The sequence below is a fragment of the Lepidochelys kempii genome, chromosome 14 (assembly GCF_965140285.1).
Source record: "Lepidochelys kempii isolate rLepKem1 chromosome 14, rLepKem1.hap1, whole genome shotgun sequence".
Lineage (NCBI taxonomy): Eukaryota > Metazoa > Chordata > Testudines > Cheloniidae > Lepidochelys > Lepidochelys kempii.
The window spans coordinates 35,171,551-35,195,339 of record NC_136393.1 but is presented as its reverse complement, the minus strand read 5'-3'; the positions used below and the strand labels follow the sequence as shown (position 1 = coordinate 35,195,339).

The 23,789-nt window shown below is 49.2% G+C and overlaps 1 pseudogene; it reads left to right on the top strand.

Moving 5' to 3' along the window:
- The window catches only part of LOC140898123 (butyrophilin subfamily 1 member A1-like), a 73,645-nt pseudogene extending 62,720 nt beyond the window's left edge, over positions 1–10,925 (top strand).
- Positions 10,926–23,789: the final 12,864 nt, after the last annotated feature.

Here is a 23,789-nt window from a genome sequence, read left to right as displayed (position 1 = left end):
CTCCGATCATCACCCCCTTCTCACATCCCCCTCCCACACTCCCTCAGCTGGCTCAGGGTGGCCCTGCAAACACCCCACCTCAGTTTACCCTCTTCACACTCCTTACATTACTCCACACAGCCCAAAAGGTCAGAGACAAAAGTCCCCTGCTGAGGTCTGTTTTCAGTCCACATAAACCCCAAAATAAAATCTTTTCCTTTGCTCTGCTCCAGCCCTGACTCTCACTCCAGCTCCTCACTCTCCTCGAGTCAGGAGTCCCTCAGCCCCCCGATTCCCAGAGCTGGGCTTGGTTCTGTCTTCCTCATGGAATCAGGAGCCCCCAGCCCTTCTTCCCATAGCCAGGCTTGGTTCAATCTCCCTCATAGAATCAGGGGCCCCCATAGCTGGGTTCAGGTCAGGCTGTACCTTGATTCCCTGCAGCTCTCAGCCTTAGGGCTCTGTCCTGCTGTAGCCTGTCATTGTCACCTCCAGGTGCTCTTCTCCCTCAGGGGAGCCCCTCTCTCTGGGGGCATCCCCTCCAAGCTCCTTGCTCCGTGAGCTCTCCTGGGATCCCTTCTCCTCAGCAGCTTCCTGTCTCTAAGACCCTTCAGCTGAGCCCTGGTAACCCTTTATCAAGCTCATTAGCTGTTTGGCTGCCAACCAGCCACCTAGAGATTTAATTACTTCCAGGTGGGGCTGGGTTGGCTGCTTCTCCCTCACAGGAGCCTGTCATAGGTAGGCTGGGCCCTGACTCCCCTTAAAGGGCCAGCCCCCCCCCCCCGTGACATCCCTTCCCCCCACAAAGCCAACCTGTACCCAAAGGAAGGCTTGACCATGGCTCACACTTGGTTATTGTCTGCACCCAGAGGGGTACTTCCTGCCCTGCTGCCACAAGGAAATCTGCAAAGCCCTTGGCCACTGAAGTGTAAAGAGACTACGAGTTGTCCCCCCAATGTTCTGTGTAGCTCATGTGACAGGCAAAATCCTCCATAGTCTACAGCGTAGTTCAGAACTTGTACCCCCTGTAAGGGCATGTCTACACTGCAAACTTACGTTAACCTATGTTAGGTCGCCTTACAGCCACAGCAGTCATTACTGGGGTAGGTGTTGTCCACACTGCCCTCCTTTTCTCAGCTGTGTCCAGCTCCCCGCCAGGAGCCCAGCTGCCCCATGGGGATCTTGGGCAGCCACCCACATTTCTCACCTCCTTTAGCAGGGAGCTAGGATTGAGGGCAGATGGACTTCAGCTGAAGCCCATCATGGGTCTGGGCTTTCTTGATAATTTCACAGCTCCAGCATGGAGCCATGAAATTAACGACAGCTAACAGCTGACATAAGTAAGGCAGTGTCTACACCAACACTGCATCACCCTAACTACACCGACATTAGTCCTATGCCTCCTGTGCAGGTGGAGTCATTATGTTGGTGTAGTGCAGCACTTACATCAGTGGGAGCAAGGCTGTCATGTGTACACTGACATAATTAGGTCAACGTAAGCTGCCTTATGTCAGACTGACTCTGTAGTGTAGACCAGACCTAAGTCAGGCCCTCTGGCCATCACAGAGATAGTCAAAGCACTGACCTTTCACCACTGGTGTCATGCTCCTGTGCCAGATATGGACTGGCCACAGCGCTTTCCTCTGAGCCAGATACACACCAGCTGTGTTCAGTGTAAGATCAATTAATGCTCTGCCAGGTCTGACTGAGGATTGTTTAAAAAAGGTATTTAGCACACAGCAGCACCTAGTGGCTGAACAGTATAATACAGTTTAGCATTCCAATACATCTTCCCCTTTAAATCCTACATCCCTACCGTTGCCAGTATTTACACTATCACACTGTATTTGGAGTGCAGTATGGATCAGTCTGTCAGGTGTCTCTGAATGGTCCTGGTCTTCTAATTACATGACCCGAATATGTAACAGATTGGTCCTCTGAGTGTTCGTTAGTTGCAGTGACTGACTATGGTCGGTCTGGAATCCTTGAGTCGTCTTCTTGCTCTGCATCCACCATCTGTAGAGTTTGCTCTGTCGATTGTTCTTTCTGAAGAACCAACTGTAGATATTGACAGTTTCTGCTGAGCTCTCCTCTGTCAGTCTCGACCACATACAACCTGGGTGCTGAATTATTTTCCTTTACGACAGCTGGAGTATTCCATTCTTTTTCTCCATCCAGTTTGACACAAACACCGTCACCAGGTTCTAGACCTGGTAGGTCTCTGAGTGATGTCCTTTGTAAAAGTGTTCCTAAGCTCTTTTTATCTGATTTGGCTACTCCCTACATTGGGAGGGCAGTTCTGAGTTGTCTTCCCATCTGGAATTGTGCTGCACTGTATCCAGGAGCTGCTATTGGTGTAGATCTGTAGCTCAGAAGAGCAAAGAATGGATCTTTCTGCTGTAGGATATTCTTGGCTGTCTGTACATTGGCTTGGCTTCTCCATTCGCATGTGAGTAATATGGGCTGCTAGTAATATGAGGAAGACCATATTTTATTTGGATAAATTAAATTCTGCTGCAGTGAATTGTGGTCCATGCTCTGTCACAAGTTTTTCTGGAACCCTGTGCACTTCAGTTGCTCTAGAACACTCTGGTGTGTTACGTCTTTCAAGTACACTATTTCTATATACCTGGAAAAATAATCCACAACTACCAAGTAATGAGGTCCCCTGAATTCACATAAATCTGCAGCGAGTCTCTTCCAAGGTCTCTTTCATTCAGACTAGCTTCTTTGCATCATTAATTACTACTGGCCATATCTTTTTTCCTGCTGCCTTCAGCAAAGGAGCTCTGGGAGCCCATTTTGAATCCTCCTCCACCCACATGACTGTGTGTAATGTTATCAGCTGGAAAAGCACCTTCCTGCTCCTCCCCTGGGGAGATGTCTTTTCCTTTAGGATGGACTTCTTTATGGCCCAGCTCTGGTTCAGGCTTTGTGGTGCTCTTCCAGGCCCCTGCAGGGGAAAGGTCCCCTGTCTCTTACCTTCTTATTTCAGCTTCCTCTTGGATGTAGGGTGACCAGATATCCCGATTTTATAGGGACAGTCCCAATATTTGGGGCTTTTTCTTATATAGATGCCTATTGCCCCCCACCCCCTGTCCCAATTTTTTACATTTGCTATCTGGTCACCCTACTTGGATGTGTGTTTTTATGTTATTAACGTGGTTGCTTTTCCCTTTAGAAACCAGAATCTCCACCTCAGACAGCCCATCTTCCACCCGATGGTCCTGTACCGCTGGACCCACAACAGTGCTGACCTTGTCTCCAGCTGGCTGGCATAGCTCACTGCCCAGCTACTCTGTTTTCTGGAGATGACTTGTCTTCTCTCTCTCTGGCATAATTTTATCTCTTTCCACAAGGCCTCTGGGCTCTCCTACTTTGTATGTGTCTCAGAACCAGGCTTCATTCCACACTCGATCTTACGCTGATTCTGGAGCTTCGTCAGCTCCTTCCGCAACAACAAACACTGCTGTTCCCTGGTTACCTTCCAGTGCTGAGACGGGCTAGCTCCTGCTCCCGCTAGATGGCTTGGGCTGAGATCTAGTCCCTTGGGCAGCACATCTCCTCTAGCTCCTCCTCAGCCTTGGGCCTGGAGGGTGCTCAGCTGTGCGAGGCCTTCTGCCCTGCTCCCCTCAACTGCAGCAACCTTTTCTCCTAGCTCTCTCCAGTTCATTAGTGGGTGGGGTTGCTGGGTCGCTGTAGAGGACACGGCCACTAGTGCAGCTTCCCTTTTAGCCAGCACCTCTGTATCTGTGCCTGTCGACATCCAGCCCTTCAGCGCGAGATCCACTTGTTCCCCTAAAAACCTCCAAGGACACCCGCAGCATCACTGCACTCCCCTGTGTAAATGCAGCCTCCTGGTGATTTACTGCTGGGCTCTCTCTTATTGCACACACCAGAGACCTCAGCCTGTACCTCTGCCTTCTCCTGAGCCCTCAGCTTTAGTCTGTCTAGTTCTTTAACTTCTTTCAGAATCTGTTCCTTTTCCTCTATTCGGAAACGTCTACATTGGAGCTAAGAGGTGTGATTCCCAGCTCATGTAGACGTAGCTGAACTAGGACTTAACAATAGCCGTGTGGCCAGGATGGCGCAGGTGGCAGCTTCAGCTACTTGCCTGAGTACAAACCCGCCCAGCCCCCTTGGTATGTACTCAGGCAGCTGACCGGAGCTGCCCATCCTTGCCGGGCTACACTGCTACCTTCAGCATGCTAGCCTGAGCAGAGTTAGTGCAGGTACATTTACATGAGCTGGGAATCTCACCTCCCCGCTCAGTTGCAGACATACCCTCAGTCTCACCTTCTCCAATTTTCTTCCTTCTAAGTGGTGTGGCAGGCTCATGTGTCCCAGAAAACCCTCCTCTAGTTTCCCAGCCACACCACTCACATCCTGCAGCCCTTTCTGGTCCCCTCCTTCCAAGGCCTAGGGCTTGTTCAAGCCCTTCCCATTTTGGATCCTGGGTAACTTTCCTCTTGCATGGCTCATTTTCTACCTTGGCTGCCTGCAGCTTGGCTGTCTTGAGACTGTTGTTCTCCATCTCCCTGTTGCTTTGCACCTCCCTTGGCTAAAGTATTCTGGTTTTCAGGTGCCGCTTCTCCTCTAGGGACTGGACTTCTTGACCAGGGGTATTGGCAATCCCAACTGCCACTTCCTCCCTGTGGTCTGCTGTCTGGTGCTTGGTACATTCAGCAGCTATGAGTTTCTCCTGAATATCAATAATCTCACCAGTCCTTGGCTCACATGGGTGCTGGAGCTTTATCTCCAATGGCTGGGCTTCTTGGGAGCTAGAGCAGAATTTCTTCTGCCAAACGCCCTGTTCCTTTTTCAGTGCATTGACCCATTTGCTCTCTGCAGCCACAATCTGGTGGCTTCTCCCCTTCTCTGTGAGTAGCTCCTTCTGCCTCTCCTCTGGTCACTGGGCTTACTCCCGTTGCTTGGCCAGTTTCAGTAAGAAAACCCGCACCTGGGCCTGCAAATTACAGAGCTGTTCAATAGCCCTCTCAGAGCTCTAGTCACACCCCTCTCCTGGGACCACCAGAAATGCTGAATCACATTTAGCTTCTGCCCCAGCTCCCCTGGCCCAGAGAGTCTGCTGTCCACTACGCTGCTGGTTGGATCATTTTCCAAGGGAGTCCTTTCAGTTTCTTGGGGGAAGCTGCTCAAACACCCCCAATTCTCAAGCTTTGAATCTGGGAGTGAGGCTAAGGTATCTCTAGTAAGCAGAGGGACGTCTGAAACCCATGGCTGTCCTCTCCTTCTGATGCTTATACCCCAGGGCCTGCTTTCTTAGCTACCCATTTTACCCAGTACTAGAAACTCTTCCTGCCCCATAGCGACATCCCCTCTTCCCAAAATCCAAAGTTCTTGTAGTGCAGCATCTTTTTACGTGTCCCTTTTCCCTGTAGTCAAAACAAATCAACCCTGGGAGAGGATCACTTTTTCCAGCCCAAAATGGGGTTCCCACAGTCCTGGGCCTGACCTCCCCATGGCAGGGTGTCTTTAATAATCTGGGACTCCCCTGTTCCCTAAGTGTTCTGGGAAATCAGGTCAGAGTAACCATCCTTGCTCCTGAAGGCAGCCCCATCTTATGTGCCCGTCCTGCCCACAGTCAGTGCACAGTATTGGACCAGCCCTGTCTTCGGTGGGTCAGGGTGACTCTTTCCAGTCACTGGTCCTCTGCAGTACGTCATTGTGGGTGCCTGGAACACCCTTGGCTGTTGCTGGCCCTCCAGACATCAGCTTGGGAGAGTGAATGTCCCACAGTCATGGAAGATGTCTGTGCCGTGCTGCTCTGTCAGCCCTCCTGGGCGAGTCTCAGAGCCGCGGTGACAGACTTTGGCTCTTGCAGTTTGTACTACAGCAGTAAACACAGCTGTGTAGATGTTGTGTCTGGGGCTGGAGGTTGGGTTTGAAGCCCCCCCTGCTACCTGGGCTTAAGAGCCCGAAATTCAGACTGAGCCAGAAGGTCTGTACGGCTGTTTTTAGCGCCATAGCAGGAGCCCCAGAAACCTCAGTCTGTGGACCGAGCTCGCTGCTGCGGGCTGTGTAGACGATCCCAAAGTGTCTCCAGAGTCTGGGTTTGAAAGTTCCCAGTGTGTCTGACACAGGGCCAGTTAATGAGAGTGAGGGGGGTGGCTGGTGCTGTCGTTAGATGGAGACACCTGAGCCTTAGGGCTCTGAGACGGTCTCTGGGACCATTATCCACTCTGGGAGACACCTAGGTGCATCTACAGAGAGTCTGTGCCACTCGCAGAGTCCATGGGACAAATCTCTCCGGTCAGAGAGTTCAGGCTGGAGCCAAGTCTCCATTTTCAGCCTGATGTAGGGGTGAGATCAGGGTCTGGAGGGGGGCATTTTTCTACCTAGGGCAAATTTAACAGCAGCTCTGGAGTGTTTCATAGCTGATGCCCTGAGCATGGCCTGCCCATAACTGTGTGTTTCTGGGGATATTGACAGTCACTCACTGCAAGTCTCTGGAGTTTGGACTCCTAAGTCGCTCAGACAGGTTTGAAGTGGGGCTGGGAGAAATGTTTTGGAGAAATAGTTTATATTTTTGGTTCGATTGAAACTCTTCCTGAATCCATGTTGAGTTTGCTAACTAGTTTCAATGAACAGAAAAAGGTGCCCCTTGTGTGATGTGGGGTGGGAATTGGAATGTGGGTCTCCTCTCCTCAGGTGAGGGCTGGAACCGCTGGGCTCTGGGTGTCTGACGTGGGGCTACCTCAAGCTCTCCTGCTGAAGACACCCCCCTGTGTCTAAACACTGCCATGGGCCCTGGTCCAGAGCGTGGGAGTGAGAATGACTCTGCAGCTCAGTGGGTTGGACCCTACCTTGGAGCCCAGAGTCCAGCTGCCCTGCTCCAGTGATCCTGTAATTACTAACCCATAACCCCAATGAGGAGAGGGGTTACTGCCTCTTGCACAGCAGTGTCTCAGGCCATGTCTGCCGGGGTTTCCTTGCACCGATGTAGCTGCCCCGGTGCAAACCCCTAGTGCAGACGCGCTGCGCAGGTATGGATTGGGACTGGCACCCGATGTACCTTCTCCCAGATGGAGGGGGCAGAAAGTGAGGAAATCCCCCCTCCAAAGCAACAGAGATTCCCTGGGGTCTGCCCCTTCCCTCATATGCCTCTGCCTCCCAGGTGCCTGTGACTGCACAGTACCACTTGGCCCTTGCCTCTATTCATCCATAACCACAGTGAGGGGAGGGGTTACGGCAGGGGATGGCCACCGACATAACCCAGCCAGCCTCCTCTGACTTTAGCGCAGGCAGGAAGGGGTTAAGCCCTAAGGATGCATTGTGCACCAGGGCCCAGGGAACTTGATTGCAAGGGCTTCAGCGAATGGGGCCAGAGAGGTGGCTCAGCAGGGGAGGGTGCCTAGGGGATGGAGTCGCTCTGCACTCCCTGGGGGCAGGAACCTACCCTGGGGGCTGCTGTGGAGCCTGCAGGTTTGGGGCGTGATCAGGCTGGAAATCACCCCCACCCCCACTATCACCCCCAGAGCTTAGCTGAGGAGAGGCTTCCTTGTCCCAGTGCTGGGGGCGGGGGGGGGGGGTTGACACATGCAGAGCTCGGCTCCTCTTGGCCAGTGCCCTGGGCTGGAGGGTCTTGGGCGTTCCCAGAGTGCTGGCCCAGCCAGAGGCAGTGGGGGAAGGAAAGAGCCTGCTGGTGATGCGGCTGGTGAGCTGCTGAGTGCTCAGATCAGGGGCAGGTTCTTCACACAGTGCTGGGAGCAGGATGTGCCCCACTGGGGGGCAGCAGATACGGAGGAGCAGTGAGGCTGGGGGCGGGGGAAGGGGCAAAGGACAGCGAGGGAGGGGGAGCACGTGAAGGGCCGAGGGGTGGGAAGCAGGGGCAACATGTAACCGGCTGCCACCTGGTGCCTGCCTGCACTCACCAGCCACCGCAGCTTGCAGCGAGCAGCCAGCGCTGGCCGGAAACGGGCCAGGGGCAGGGCCCTGCTGGCTGAGAGCTGGCACGCAATGGGGGCTGCGCTGGTGGACCAGCAGGGGGAGAGTCCGGCCCTGCGTTCTGCATCTTCGCCCCGCCACCAGCCTTGCAAACCCACCCCCATCGTCAGCCACTGGCCGCCTCCTCCTCACCGCTGGTGGGTGGGCGTCTGGTGAGCAGGGATCTGGCCAGCAGCAGGACCCGTCAGAACTGATGGGGGCAGAGACAGAAAATACGGGACAATTTGCCCATTTTGAAGAAAAAGTCGGGACACCGGCAGGAGGGCTTAAATACAGGACTGTCCCTTTAAAAAAGGGACGTCTGGTCACCCTCCCCCCTGAGGGGAGTCAGGGCCCGTCTGCCTGTGAGGAGACAATGAGCCGGGAAAGGGCAGGGGGAGCGGGGGTGGGGAGGGGAAGGGGACAGGCTGATGCTGGGAGGGGAAAGGGGAGGGGCAGGTGATAGGAGCAGAAGGGGGAGGAGAAGAAGGGAGGGGCAGGCACAAGGGCAATGGGGGGGCAAGAGGAGTGGACACCAGGAGGTGGAAGGGATGAGGAGTGGGGCAGGTGCCAGGACCATGGGTGCGGGGGAGCGAATGGGCAGGCACCAGGAACAAGGACCTGGGGATTACAGTGGACGAGAAGCTGGATAGGGGTCAGCAGGGTGCCCTCATTGCCAAGAAGGCCAACGGCATATTGGGCTGCATTAGTAGGAGCATTGCCAGCAGATCGAGGGAAGTGATCGTTCCCCTCTATTCGACATTGGTGAGGCTTCATCTGGAGTATTGTGTCCAGTTTTGGTTCCCCACATTACAGAAGAGATGTGGACAAATTGGAGAGAGTCCAGTGGAGGGCAACGAAAATGATTAGGGGGTTGGGGCACATGAGTTACAAGGAGAGGCTGAGGGAACTGCGGTTATTTAGTCTACAGAAGAGTGGGGAGTGGGGATTTGATAGCAGCCTTTAACTACTGAAGGGGGGTTCCAAAGAGGATGGAGCTAGGCTGTTCTCAGTGGTGGGAGATAACAGAACAAGAAGCAGTGGTCTCAAGTTGCAGTGGGGGAGGTCTAGGTTGGATACCAGGAAACACTATTTTACTAGGAGGGTGGTGAAGCACTGAAACGGGTTATCTAGGGAGGTGGTGGAATCTCCATCCTTAGAGGTTTTTAAGGCCTGGCTTGACAAAGCCCTGGCTGGGATGATTTACTTGGTGTTGGTCCTGCTTTGAGTGGGGATTGGACTAGATGACCTCCTGAGGTCTCTTCCAACGCTGATATTCTATGATTCTATGGCATGGAGTGAGGCAGGAGCCTGGGGGCAGAGGGGCTGGCTGGGGCAGAGGGGCTGGCTGGGGCAGGGGCAGTCACCAGTGGGTGGAGGAAGGTGAGAGGAGGGGCAGGGGGAAGAATGGAATGATGGGAGGGGTGGGCACTGGGGGTGGGGGTTAAGGGGGAAAAGGAGGGGCAGGCATCAGGGCCATAGAGTATGCATGAGGGGCAGGACGGGAGATGAGGGGAGGGGTGGGCTCAAGGGGCAAAAGGGGGGCAGGAGAAGGGACGGGAACTGGGGCTCAGAGGAGGGGGAGAGGGAAGGGCCTCGCACCAGGGGACACAAGGGGTGGACAGAGGGGCAGGCACTGGGAAGGCAGAGGGTGGGTAGAAGGAGGGGCTGTCACCAAAGAAAAGGAGGGTGTGGGGGAAGGCGCAGGTGACAAGGGGAGAAAGTGGGGTGAGGTGCAGGGCGGGTGCCAGAGGGCCGTGAGGGGTGGGGCAGACCCCAGGGGGCAACAAGGGAGCAAAGGAAAGGGACAGTCATAAAAGTGGAGAAGGGCATGAGGGGAGGGTGCCAGGAAGACAGAGGGGGGCGAGGGAAGGGGCAGGCACCAGGAGGGATGTGGGGACTGAGCAGAGGGGCAGATGCAGGGAGAGGAGAGTGGAGGGGCACCAGGGGGCAGATTGGGGGCAAGGGAACAGGTGAGCACAGGGGGGCAGAGAGAGGGGTGTGGAAATGTGGGCACCAGGGGGGCAGAAGGAGGATGAGGGGAGGGGTGAGCACCAGTAGGGCAGAGATGGAGTGATAAAAAGGGCTTACACCAGGGGTTCAAAGGGGGGAAGGGAAGGGGACTTGTACCAGGCAGGCAGGCAGAGCAGGTAAAGGAAGGGGCAGGCACCATGGAGGCAGATGGGGGCAATGGTAGAGATGTGACTCAGGGGGGCAGAGGAAGAGTGAAGGGCAGGGCTGGCACCAGGGCACTAGAGGGGGGTGAGGGATGCTGGTGTCAGGGGGGCAGAGGGTGAGGGGAGGGGCGGGGGGAGAACTAAGGGGAAGGTGCCGGGGGAGGGGGTGCGAGGGAAGGGGCAGGCACCGTGGGGAGCGACGGGAATGCAGGTTAATTTCCCTTTGATCCCAGTGACCAGCCCCTGCCCCTGGCACTGACTGTGACTCTCTCCCCAGTGGACGTGACTCTGGATCCAGACACGGCAAATCCCAACCTCGTCCTGTCTGAGGATCGGAAATGTGTGAGACACGGAAACTGGGATCCGCCCAACAAGTCTGAGGGATTCGATCATTATATCTGTGTCCTGGGCGCTGAGGGGTTCACGGGCGGGAGGCGTTACTGGGAGGTGGGAGGCAAGACAGGCTGGTACCTGGGGGTTTGTAGGGAATCTGTGAGCAGGAAGGGGAAGGTCACACTCAGACCTGAGGATGGATACTGGGTCGTGTGGCTGAGGGGTGGGGTATACCAGGTCCTCACCTCCCCCTCGACTTCCCTCCCAGTGAGCATCAGGCCCGGCCGGGTGGGGATTTTCCTGGACTATGAGGTGGGCGAGGTCTCGTTTTACAATGTGACTGACAGGTCCCGTCTCTTCAGTTTCACTGACACCTTCTCCGGGACGCTCCGCCCTTATTTCAGGCCTGGTTACTATGTTTCGGGTACAAACGCGGCTCCCCTGAAAATCTGCCCAGTCCCAGCTCAGGCCTGGGGGAATCTCGGTCCCTGACAGTGACCCCCACAGCACAGACTGGCCCCTCCCAGCGCTGCTGCTCCTCCAGCTCCCAGTGGTGGGGCCAGTCACTGCAGGCAACTGGACTTTTTGTGCTGACTGGACGCTGCCAGTTTCCCTTTTCAACTGGAGGTTCCAATCAAGAACCGGACACCTGGCAACCCCCGCCCAGGCTGGGTGAATAGGTCCCACTTGCTGGAAGGAGCCAGACAGATTCCCCCCTCCCCGTGTTTGCTCCATCCCTGGCACAGGATGATGCTGGTAAGAAATACTGCCAGACAGCTAGTGGTTTTTGCTGCCCTCATCTTTCCCTGTCCTCTGTCCCAGGGGTAGGAGATGGTGACAGATGGAAATTATTCACTCCTGTCAGAATATTCTACCCCTGTGAAATCTCAATGTAAAATATGAAAGATAAAAGATTATTCTAATTTAGAAAATGTTTTTATTGTCACAAGGTGTAAATGCAAGAACATTTTCATTGACATTTCAACAGCATTTCAAAAACAAGCGTCTAAACATATTTTTAGAAATGGAATTATTTACATTAATTTTTTTAATTCTTCCCTCAAATCTATATTGAAGTTTAACTTCTCTAAATAGTATAATTTGTATTTCAGCTGTGGAATTTCAAGAAATCCAAAATATTTATCTTAACAAAAAAAATTATTAAATTGTCAGACTGGGTTGTTCAGTTACAATGTACATGTGTCGTAAACATCACAACTACACACATGTGCAGCTGCTCTCGCTCTCTTTCCCTCTCTTTATTGTCTTGACTGGTTCTCTCTGGAAGGCAGAGCACATACACCCACCCCCTGCACTACACCTTTGACAATTAATTGGTGAAAAAATGATAGAATTAATTAAGCAATATATTTAAGTTAACTCACACAAGATTATAAAATAGTCTTTGAACTTCTGTTAGTATTAATTCATGTGATTTTTAACTTTCTAGCTTCATATAATCTGTAATCAAGATATGACATTTCCTTTCTTGTTCTCACATCAATTAAGAAAAAACGGTCCCGAACCTCAAATGCTATCTTCCTGTATATAGAAATCTCTTCTACAATATCCTTTTCTAAGTTTATTTTTCTTTAGAACTATTATTTGCAGGCAATGTACTGTCAGTGTCCACTGTTGATTTCAATGTACTGATGGGCTCTTCGTGTTCTTGGTTCTAAGAATGAAACAAATGTCGTTTGGTAAAGAAACAGACAGGGTTGTATTCCTTTATTGAATTATCATAAATTAAGTTAATTGTATTAAAGACACTGGCACTTGATGACATATAACTTGAAATTTGGTGATGCTTTATTAGGAAACCTTTCTTCTCGGCCCTAAATCAGTTGAAAGGGTGATATTTTTGTTGTCATGTGAGGTTTAGAGTACAAAGAAATAAAGTTGCTCCAGGAAATTCATCTCAGTTCCTCTGGGTTCTGTCTACCACCTTCAGGAATGCTCTGTAAAAATAGTGACTGATTGGCCTAATTCCTTCAAATTAGCCATTGAACCTAATTTCTTCAAGAGCTAGCTGAGCAGAGTATGAGGGGAGGCACATCACATGGCATTGCTTGGACTACTTTTTGTTTTAAACGTGATGCGTTATGAACATTTTCAATGTAATAATTCATTTTGAAAATTTATTCATAATATGCCATTCATGTCAGAGTGCCCTAAACTTACTTTGATTATTTGAAAATAAATACCCTAAAGTTATCTTTTGATGGATTCATTTGTGTTTTTATCCAGTCTGCTAGTGTCTAGGTGGCATGGGCTGCTGAAGTTATGTGTTTTTCTTAGTTTTTAACACAGGGAAATGTTAATCTAAAAATAGATAATTATTCCTTAAAATTTCCTTCAGAAATATCTGAGTTCCTTTCCCTATTTCTTACTGAATTATGTGTAATTACTATGGCTTCTTATCCAATCTCATTGTGTTATTACGTGGGAAAATATGTTGGCAAACAGGTTAATATACAACATGGTTTTTACTATCTGACAAGACATAAAAATGTGTTGTCACTAACAATTTACAGCATGAAATGTCATGAAGAGATTGCAGGCAATGTCCATTTTTAAATGTCTAACTATGAATGGGCTCCCCCATCAGTTCCTGCAACCCTGGGCTGGCAGACCTCTGTGTGAATTAAGCAGCCTCCAGTCTGCCAGGGAACCTCCACCAAGTGTCTTTATTACCTTTTATGGTGCATCACAGCATAGCAACAGTTACAAGGACCCCCCTTCCTGCTCCCTGGTTCAGCCTTTTATACTGCTGCTTTCTTCTCAGCGCTGAGCTAGTGACCTCATCAGGCTCCCTACAGGTGCAAGTGATCCCCTCTATCCTTCTGTAACAAGGGGTGCTCTCGTGGGACACTACTGAGAGTACCAATTCAGGGCAATTTCCTGAGAAATAGGGCAGTCACAGCCTCAGGCTGGTGGTTCTCCACCTCTAAGGCACATCAAACCAGCCAAACAGAGAGGACTTCGGTTTCACCCCACTGGCTAACCAGAAGTCATACAAAGAATTCCCTCAGGTACCCCAGTTCCCTTGTACCACCAGTAGCACTCCTTATAGGCATGACTGATTATGAAAACCGGTTTCCCCAATTAAAGATTCTCCTGATCCCAAAGGACCAGCCACAAAACCCAGGTCAATATACAAATCAGATCTTACCCCAAAATAACAATTTCACCAATCATTTAGGATCTAAAATCTAACAGTTTATTCATAAAAAGAAAGAAATATAGATGAGAGTTAAAATTGGTTAAAGGAATCAAATACATACAACAATTGAAAAGTTCCTGGTTCAGGCTTATAGCAGTGATGGAATAAACTGCTGGCTCAAATCAAGTTTCTGGAGTACATCCACAGATTTGGGTGGGTCCTTCAGTCCTTTGTTTAGAGCTTCAGTTTATAGCAAAGTTCCTCCAGAGATCAGAAGCCGGTTTGAAGACAAAATGGAGGGGCTTCCAGGGCCTTTTTATATCCTCTGCCATGTGGAAAATCCCCATTGTTCTTACTGTGGAAAATCACAGCAGAAGATGGAGTTTGGAGTCACATGGGCAAGTTCACATCTCCATGCATGATTCAGTTCTTTGCAGGTGGCAGCCATTGCTCACATGCTACTTTCAACATTCCCAGGAAGGCTCATCAAATGTGGATTGGAATCTCACAGGGTCCATTGTCAGTTAAGTGTTTCTTGTTGGGGCACTTAATCTGAATAGTCCCTTCTCAATGAGCTGGCCAAATGCTTCACTGGTGCTGCTTAGAATCACACACACTGAAATACAAATGCAGAGCCAATACTCATAACTTCAAATACATAAATGCTACACCCATACAAGTAGGTTAATCACAATCAGCAAACTACAACCTTTTCATAGATATCTTACTTGGCCATCTTTGTACAAGATTTGTTGCAACTATATGACAGCGGCTGCAATAATGATGTATACAGTCATAGCTCATTTAGATACCGTCACACCTTCCGGACCCAGACTACTCAGTGCCTTCTCCTCTAACTGCACCCGGTGTCCTGGGTGTGGTCAGTGACCAGGGCGCTGGCTTCCAAAGGGCTCTCTTTGTAGCTTCTAACAGCACCTTGTCACATGGCCATGATTGTGTAATTGACCGTCCGGAGAAAATAACACCAAATGTAAACTGTTACCTCATTGTTCAATTCAGAACCCTTTCCACACCACTATCTCCTGTCTTCATGTCTCTGCGTACTTATCCTATGTGATAGTGTTCTTGGGCAAGTAGGCTGTCACTGCCATTGCTACGCTCCTAGGCACACAGGTGGCTGACTTCTGGCATGCACTGTATTCATAGCTGCAGGATAATTGCATGGCAAGTGGAGAGGACATGGGCAGACAAATATCTGCTCTGAAGCTGCCTGGTGGCTGTCTCCCACTCCCCAGCAGGAATGGGGGCTTCCTGCAGTCAGGGAAGGTATTTGAGGTTCCCCAGCCGCTGCTACTCCTCTGTTCTGCCTTCCAGGAAAGACCAGGTCTCTCTGCAGCTGAAGTTCCCACCTGCCACATTTCACATCACCATTTCATACATGTCCTGGATCCCTAGGGCTTGAGTCCTCTTTGCCAAGCCATTGCATGGCTCCCAGTCTTCCCCGTGTAGTCTTCACAAACCCAGTAGCTGTTTCCCCTGTATGACAGCCAGCCAGTGGGGCAGAGTCTGCACCTGGAGTCCCCTGGATGGTGAGACAGGGAACGATTTGCCATTTGGTTTGTCCAGAAGAGTTTTGGGGCTTGTTTTAACTCAAGTTCATTAACTGTAAATTAATACATTAATCACCACAACTGTAAATGCTGGGGCTTGGCCACATAAGCGTTTGCACCTGTTTAACTAAAGGTGTCTTTTTAAACCAATTTGATTAATCACCCACTAGCACAGAGGCAGTTATACCTCTACAAAGGTGTTTATATCAGTACAGCTGTTCCGTTATGTGGAGTTCTGTTTCACTGAAAGACCAGATTTGCTTTAGGGGTACTGTGACTCACCCACAATATTTCATACTATAGTGAGAAATATGTTAGAGACAGACTAACAGGGGGACTGTTACAAACTGTTAGAGGGACTGTTACAAACGGGAAAAATAGTTCAGTATGTAGATGACAATTCAATAGTCACTGAATTTGCTGGAGCCCGGGCACCACAGGCCCATATAACTCACTGCCCCTGAGTATTTAGATCAAGCAGCTTTCTTACCCCTCTGGCTGTAACAGTTCATAATACACAGGCTTCTCCCTTAAGCCTGGACCAGTCTCCTCTGTTGAAGTTTTCTGTCTTCTCAGTATTCTTGTTGATTCCAGCATAGGTGGGGGAGGAGAAAGGCCAAGCCACTATCCCCTATTTTATATCCTTAATCCATCCCAGACATGCCCTGGTGGGCTTTAGAATCATAGAATATCAGGGTTGGAAGGGACCTCAGGAGGTCATCTAGTCCAACCCCCTGCTCAAAGCAGGACCAATCCCCAGCTAAATCATCCCAGCCAGGGCTTTGTCAAGCCTGACCTTAAAAATATCTAAGGAAGGAGATTCCACCACCTCCCTAGGTAAAGCATTCCAGTGTTTCACCACCCTCCTAGCGAAAAAGTTTTTCCTAATATCCAACCTAAACCTTCCCCACTGCAACTTGAGACCATTACTCCTCGTTCTGTCATCTAGCCAGCTTTCTATCCACCTTATAGTCCCTTCATCCAGACCATACTTCTTTAACTTCCTGGCAAGAAGAACAATTGACCAATCTCCAACTCACTGGACCCTCAACTCTGAGGAAAAAATAGAAAAAAACAAAGGGAAGGAAAGAGGCAGAACAAACCAACCCAGTAAAAATGAAGACAGAGTCTCACCTGAGGCACAGGTTTTTAAGTGTGGGTAATTAACCACTGGAACAACTGGCCAAGAGATACGGTGGATTTTCCCTCCCTTTGAGACTTTAAATCAAGATTGGATGTCACTTTCTAAAAGATCTGCTTTACCTCTACCGCAGATTATGGATTTGATGCAGGAATTACTAGGTAAAATTCTCTGGTCTGTGTTACGCAGGAGGTCAGATTAGATGATCATAATCGTCCCTTCTGGCTTTCACATCTGTCAGTGTACAGCAGATCTTTTAGAAAGGCATCTCGTGACAATCTAAAGACTTGATGACAAATTCTGCCCTTTCCCTTGGGAGGCTGTGCCAGTGGTTTGTTACTCTCACTATTAAAATGTTGTCTAATAAAAAGTAGAACTCATTACATGAAACTGATCACTGAAATGCTTATATTCCCACAGCCGTGGCCTGTCCTCTGAGAAAGCTATTGGAAGAAGCATTTTGTCCCATCTGTCTGGAGTATTTCAACGATCCAGTGAGCATGGACTATGGGCACAACTTCTGCCGAGTTTGTATCACAGAGTACTATGAAAAATTGGAAATTGAAGAAGAGGGAGTTTTCTGTCCACAATGCAGGAGCAAACTGAAGAAAGAGAAATCCCAGGCCAACAGGCAGCTTGCCAGAATGGTGGAAAATATCCAGCAATTAGGGATAAAACCTGAAGACCTAAAAAAACAGACCATCTGTAGGGAGCATGAGGACAAACTCAAGCTGTTCTGTGAAGATGATGGTGAGGTGATCTGTCTGCTTTGTGATAAAACCCAGGAGCATGGATCTCATAAGCTGGTGCCCATCAAGGATGCTGCACAGGAATACAAGGTAGGAAACATTTATTTCTAAATAGTCAGGAGAAATTAAATCACTGCAGGAGAAGTTTAATTTTCAAATGACATGGAGTTTAGCCATGACAGGTAGGAGTCTTCTAAATATACTGGGTGAAATCATGGCCCCATTGAAATCAATGGAAACTCCCAATGGACCCACAATGGTACATAGGAACCTAAGTCCCAGTTTTAGGTGCCACTGTGATCCCCAAAGCCCCTTTATTTACCTGAAGTGGAGCAGCTTCAACAGCAGAGACTGAGTGAGCCCCTCATAAGAACGGCCATACTGGTCAGACCAAAGGTCTATCTAGCCCAGTATCCTGTCTTCTGACAGCGGCCAGTGCAAGGTGCCCCAGAGGGAAAGAACAGAACAGGCAATCGTTGAGTGATCCATCCCCCGTCACTCATTCCCAGCTCCCTGAGCCCCTTCCACAAACGCCAGTGCTGAGCACCCCATCTGCCCCTCTCCCTAACCTCGCAAGGCATGGCAGAGCAGTGCTGGGAGGCGGGCAGAAAATCCCCTCCCTGAATCTTGCAGCTGGCTGTTTGGGAACCGAATAGGACAGCTCTGCAGAGAGCCCCGGGGTCACTCAGATCAGCTCTGTCTGTGGCAGGCCTGGGGATAGAACTCAGGTCCCCTCACTGCCAGGCCTCGGCTTGGCCAGAACCCCCTCCTTCCTGCCACTCATGGGCTCTGACCCATTGCAGCAGAATTCCCCAAGCATCGTTTTCCCCACAGGTGACAACGACATTGAGCTTCTGAAGAAAGCGAGGGAGGAGATTTGAAAGCTGGAATCTAAGGAGCAGAATAAACCGAAAGACTGGAAAGTAAGTGTCCACGGTTTGGTTTAATCTCTCATTTCATTGAGGTGTTTTAAAGAATTTACAAGAGATAAACATAGACCACACCAGCATAGCATTAAAACAACTAAAGAAACCCTGTTTATTATTAGTTATAATAATACCATAAAAACTTTGAAAATAACCCTGTTTTTTATCAGACTTTAATTCCAGAAAATGTTCTTCCTGAGGAGTATGGAGGGGAACAGCAGCAGAACATTAGCAGATCTACATGGCACTTAACAAATAATGGGCTGATTTACACTGACTCTAAATGCAAATGAGGTCCAGATAAAGCCATGTTTTATTTATCTGCATTTCTATTGCAGAAGCCCCTTCTGGATCAAGCCCAGTCGTTCTAGCAACATCTAGGAAGGCAGAGGGCCAGACTCTTCCCTGTCTCGCATCTTGCGTCAGCATTTACACCAGGGCCAAATCTGTGTAAAACGCTGCCATTCTGGTTTAGTTGATTTTACACTTCCTGTGCTCACTGGGACAGCCCTGCTCTCGCTCGCACCAGCTTTCCACTGCTATAGCCCCATTAGCATGGATAGGGTTACCTCTGATTTACACTGGGTCAGTGAGAGAGGAATCGGCCCAAGTGAGTCCAGTGGAGTTAGACATGTTTAGGGGAAGCCTTTCTGCACCACACTTAAGGCTGAAACACCATTTCAGTTTAAAGCTGCCATTCAGAGTGCTCTACAATCCCCAGGCATGCTCAGATTGGTTTGAAAATTGCTGTTTGTTGAGGGACCAGTGCAGAATACATGGGGCAAATTTAGGGGCATTTGATCAAGGGATTCTGGAGACTGCATCCCTCACCCCCATAGGATGACCTGTTTTTTAGATTCTAATTCTTTCCCATCTTTCCTTTTATGGATATTTTGCATTTCCTGGTGAATATCTAGTGTAATGGAAGGAGAGGGGTGGGGGTTGCTTTTTCCCAAATATGAGTTTTGGGTTGGTTGTCTCCGGTGAGGGCAGAGTTAAGGATGTAATGGTTACTTGAAGATGACTCTGGCCCTGATTCTCAAAGGGACTTAGGTGTTACAACACCAAAGCTTTAGGCACCTGGAAAATCACTGGCTTAGGGGCCTCAGCTCCCAGTACAACAAATGGGGGTAGGATGGTGCCTCTCTTATAACTTTTAGCGCAGTGGTTAGAGCATTCACGTGGGATGTGGGAGATTTTTCCCTTGGCCTGAGAGGCAGAAAGGATTGGAACAGAGGAATCTCGCACCTCTCAGGAGAGTCGTGGGGGGGGGGGGGGGAACAGGGCGGGAGGCAAGTCTCTTCTGTTGAAATTGTTCCACTGTGTGTAAGTACTTGTACAGTCATTGGGCCAGAGTGTAAAAGAGAATGGGTCTATAGCCCAGTGGTTGGGGTATCCACCTAGGAAGTGGGAGATGCAGAATCCATGCCCCTGCTTCATTGACTCTTTAATTCTTTACTCAGAAGTTATGGGCTTGATGCAGGAATCCCTGGGGGTAATTTTCTGGCCTGTGCCATGCAAGGGGTCAAACTAGATGGTCACAATGGTCCCTTCTGGCCTCAAAATATGAATCTATGAACGTACATTCAAATCTAATGCACTTCTCCCAAAATGGCCTTATACGCTTGCTAATTCTGCTGATATTTATGGGTTTGTTTGTTTACTCTTTCCTTTAGGAAATAAAACAAAGTGCCAGAGACAGCGAATCTCGTCTGAATTTGAGAAACTGCAACTGCTTCTGAATGAGAAAAAGGAACACTTTCTCCAGGGACTGGCCAAGGAAGAGAGGGAGACTCTGAAGAAACTAAAATGTGTCCCGCCCATATTATCATTATTATTTACTGATTTACTATTTATTTATGTACGGCCACAGATTTACACACCATTAGCAGCAATATTTAGGCTCCCTAAAGTTAGGGACCTAAGGGTAGAATGATCAAAAGCACCAAGTGACTTGGGGGCCCACATCTCATTTTGAAGAATGACTTAGGGCCAGATTTTCAGACGTATGTAGATGCCTAGAGAGGCAGATCAGCACCTTGTGAGGTTTTCAAAAGCATCAAACAGGTTAGGCACCCTACTCCCATTGACTGGTTTTACAGTTCCTATCAGGGTACCACCCACCATGCGCTGGATGCTTTCCAGGATCCAGCAAGACCCAGCGCCGCCCCTAAAGCAGGGGCAGTCAATAGGCGGACCATGAGCCATATCTGGACCACCAGACGCTTTTGAACAGACCTCCAAATATTTTTATTTCCGCACTATTATCATTATTGTTGGGGTTTTTTTTGGTTTTCTCTTGAGTCTGGACCTTGACTATACCTTGATCAAGAAATTTGGACCTTGAGAAAAAATAGACTACTCCTTCCCTAAAAGATTAGCCAATCAACATTCCTAAGTTCTTACTTGATGCACCTCCCACCATCATCCAGTGTCGGCATCCAGATAAAGTTCTCTCTTCCCACCAGGCAGCAGGCCGGACTTTGTTATTGGTAGGGCAGTTAGAAGACACATTTTCACAGTAAGAGCAGCACGTTTTATCCAGTATTTGCAGCCTCTAGAGGATTTCCGGGAAGGGAAGGGAAGTGTTGTGTCTTTTGCTCTGTACACAATAGGGAGCAGGTTGGAAATGTTCACAGCAGCCAGTGAAGTCAAGGGTGGGGTTTAAAAGGGAGCTAAGAATGCAGACTACCCATTCCTGCTCCTGGAGAAATTCTGTGCCACTGCACATGTGCAGAATTCATGGCTGGTGCAGATATTTTTTCCCCAGAGAAAATATATTCTGCTTGAGAAGTGCTGCAGTTCTGCCTTTTGCCCACCAGAGGCCACCGTGGTCCGGCAGCATGGCTATAAGAGGACCACAGCGGCTTCTGGTGGGAAAAAGGTGGAATTGCAGAACTTCCTGGGCAGAATGTATTTTCTGCAAGAAAAAGAATTTCTGGGCATGCACAGTGTCACAGATTCCCCCCAGGAGTAGAAGTTCATCACAGCACCCTGCCCTCAGAGCCAGGTTAGGACAGACAGAGCGGGGTACATGGGGCTGCTGGGTGGGTCACAGACGGGTTCAAAATGGCTAGTGGGGGGCACTGACTGGGGCACGAGCTCAGGAATTAGTGGGATGACAGCGTTGAGTCAGGTGCTGAATGGCAGTGGGGATGCAAGGCCACATGAGGACAGGGGTAGGGAGCTGTAAGGACACATGGGGATGGCAAGGAGGCTGCAGAGACCCACGGCGATGGGGGACGTGGAGTCAGGGACAAATGTGCCTAACTGAATGGGAGAGGCTTGGGGTGAGCCAGGATCTTCATGGGGCAGACTGTCCAACTCCCTAACAATCCCCTTCCCCCAACCCCCGCCAAAAACCTGTTCCATACTTCTCCCACCCACATTCAACAACCCTCCAGGATCCTTTCCTGTCCTTCAGCTCCTCTGTTACCCCTAACTCCCCCAAGCCTTTGCACTGCTTCTGATGGGTGTGGAAATACTTTTCTGGATTGTAATTTAAATTAATTACTCAAAGTTCTGTATTAGTGTACCTAGTAAGGAATCTATTTGTCAAAAAAAATTACCAGAATCTTCTTTTTTTGGTCTGTATTCTTACAGACATACTTGATAGCTATTTTGAAATAAATTACCAAAATAATTGAAACTGGCATGATTATAGTGCGTTATTTTGACAAATAAAATATGCAGAATTTTAAAATCTAGTGTGCAGAATTTTTAATTTTTTGGCACAGAAATCCCCCAGGCGTAAAGAATTCCCTGAAGAGCTCTCTGATGGGGGAAGTCCACAATGAGTGATTACTGATATTGGAGCTATGCTTGGCTACACAATAAGTGACCCATGTATTCAATATTACCATTGTTCTGGAATAACATCGGGGGAGGAAGGCACTGAACAATGAAAACAACCATGAAGGACCTAGAGTTGTGACTCACTTCCTCATTCTTGGGCCTCCCCAACAGGCCCCAAATTATTACAAGAGAATGCAGCACTGCTCTTTGCTTATGCAGGCTTTTAAGGCTTAGTCCATTGGCATGAACAATGGATGGGTAGGGAAAACATTGAAGGAAAGGGTAGGTGGGGAAACTAGTCATACCACACAGCAGGGTCCCCGATGGTGTTTATCAGTGGTGTGTCTTGGGGCCACAGAAAATGTGTCCATATGTTGGTATGCTCAGGTTGGCACCCCTGATCAGTGAAAACTTCAGTGTTGTCAATGCTGGGTAAGCTGGCCACGTAAGGGAAGCTATTCCTTGATATTTTGCTCACAATCCTCCTTTGGGGGTGAGAGAAGAGGGGGAGTGATCACAAGGGCAATGAAAAGAGTTTCAAACTCAGGTTCATAAAGTCAGGCAACTACCTTTAAGTGTTTAGCTGAAAATCCTGAAAAATTCCAGCAAACTGAAAAGCTGACAAAAGTTTCATTTTGGGCTGAACTAAATGTTTTGGTTCACCCAAAATGCACCTGTTCGTTTAATTTCAAGGCACTTTTTAACACGAAAGCAAAGGAAATAAAGGCCTAAAAGAGATCCACAAAATGGCCCGAAAAGGAGCCTCCATTATAATCTTTAGGCGAGTGGTTAGAGCACTCACCTGGGAGACCCAGGTTCAATTCCCTCTTTGCTTGATATAGAATAGGTGGTTGAACTTAGGTCTCCCACATTGCAGAGACTGCCTTAGCACCTGGGCTGTTCTGGTGGGTGGTTAGCACACTCTGGCCTAGTGATGCTGTTCCAGTGTAAAGGAATAACCACAGGAGCAGGGACATGAACATGGATCCCCGAACCATTGGCCTATATTGTGATTAGCAACCAGAACATATGGTAAAAACATCCAAACATTAGTGTTTCTATAACAAAGGCTGGTATTTCCTACCAGGATTGTCAGAGGATAACGCTGGCTAACTCTGATTTCAATCTTTGCTCTTTCACACTCACCACACCAGCTGCAGTACAAAGGGGGCATTCACCCGCTGATTAAAGTCATTAGAGGTAAAATCCTGAGCACAGATGGACCCGGACACTCAGTTGAGACAATTTACAGCTCAGGATAAAAGTGAAAGACTGCACTAACAAGAAAAGGAGTACGTGTGGCACCTTAGAGACGAACAAATTTATTTGAGCATAAGCTTTCGTGAGCTACAGCTCATCGTGAGCTAACGAAAGCTTATGCTCAAATAAATTTGTTCGTCTCTAAGGTGCCACACGTACTCCTTTTCTTTTTGCAGATACAGACTAACACACCTGCTACTCTGACACCTTCACTAACATGGTAACTTCTGGACCGACTTGATCTCCTAGGGAGCCTGTAACTTCTGTGGAGTTTCTAGCACTTTCAGGCAGTACAGTACCTAACGAGTTCTCCATCTCCCCGTCCCTTGGGCTTGTAAGCTGAGTCTGTGCTCTGTTCAGGAGGAATTCTGCTGTATCGACCTGAGCACAGGTCGAAGGATCCCCTGGGTGCTGGTTCCTGCTCTGCCCCCCTGGGTGAAACCCACCCACAGCCTGGAGAGCCAGTGCAACCCCCATCCTGACTTAACCCCAAACCTGGGGGGGAAGCAGCCTCAGTGCACCATGGATGCGGGAACCCAGCACTGCCAACAAGTGCAAATGGGCTGCATTCAGCCTTCTAATGCTGCAGTCCTATGGGAGTGTGTTTCACCTTCCTAATCCCCGTGCTCTATCTACAGAGAGCCCAGTTGCTGGAGTGAAGTAAATTTCACTCTGGGTGACTGACCAAGTCACTTAGGGATTGATCCAAAACCTTTTGAAGTGACTAGGAATGTTTCCATTTATTTCACAG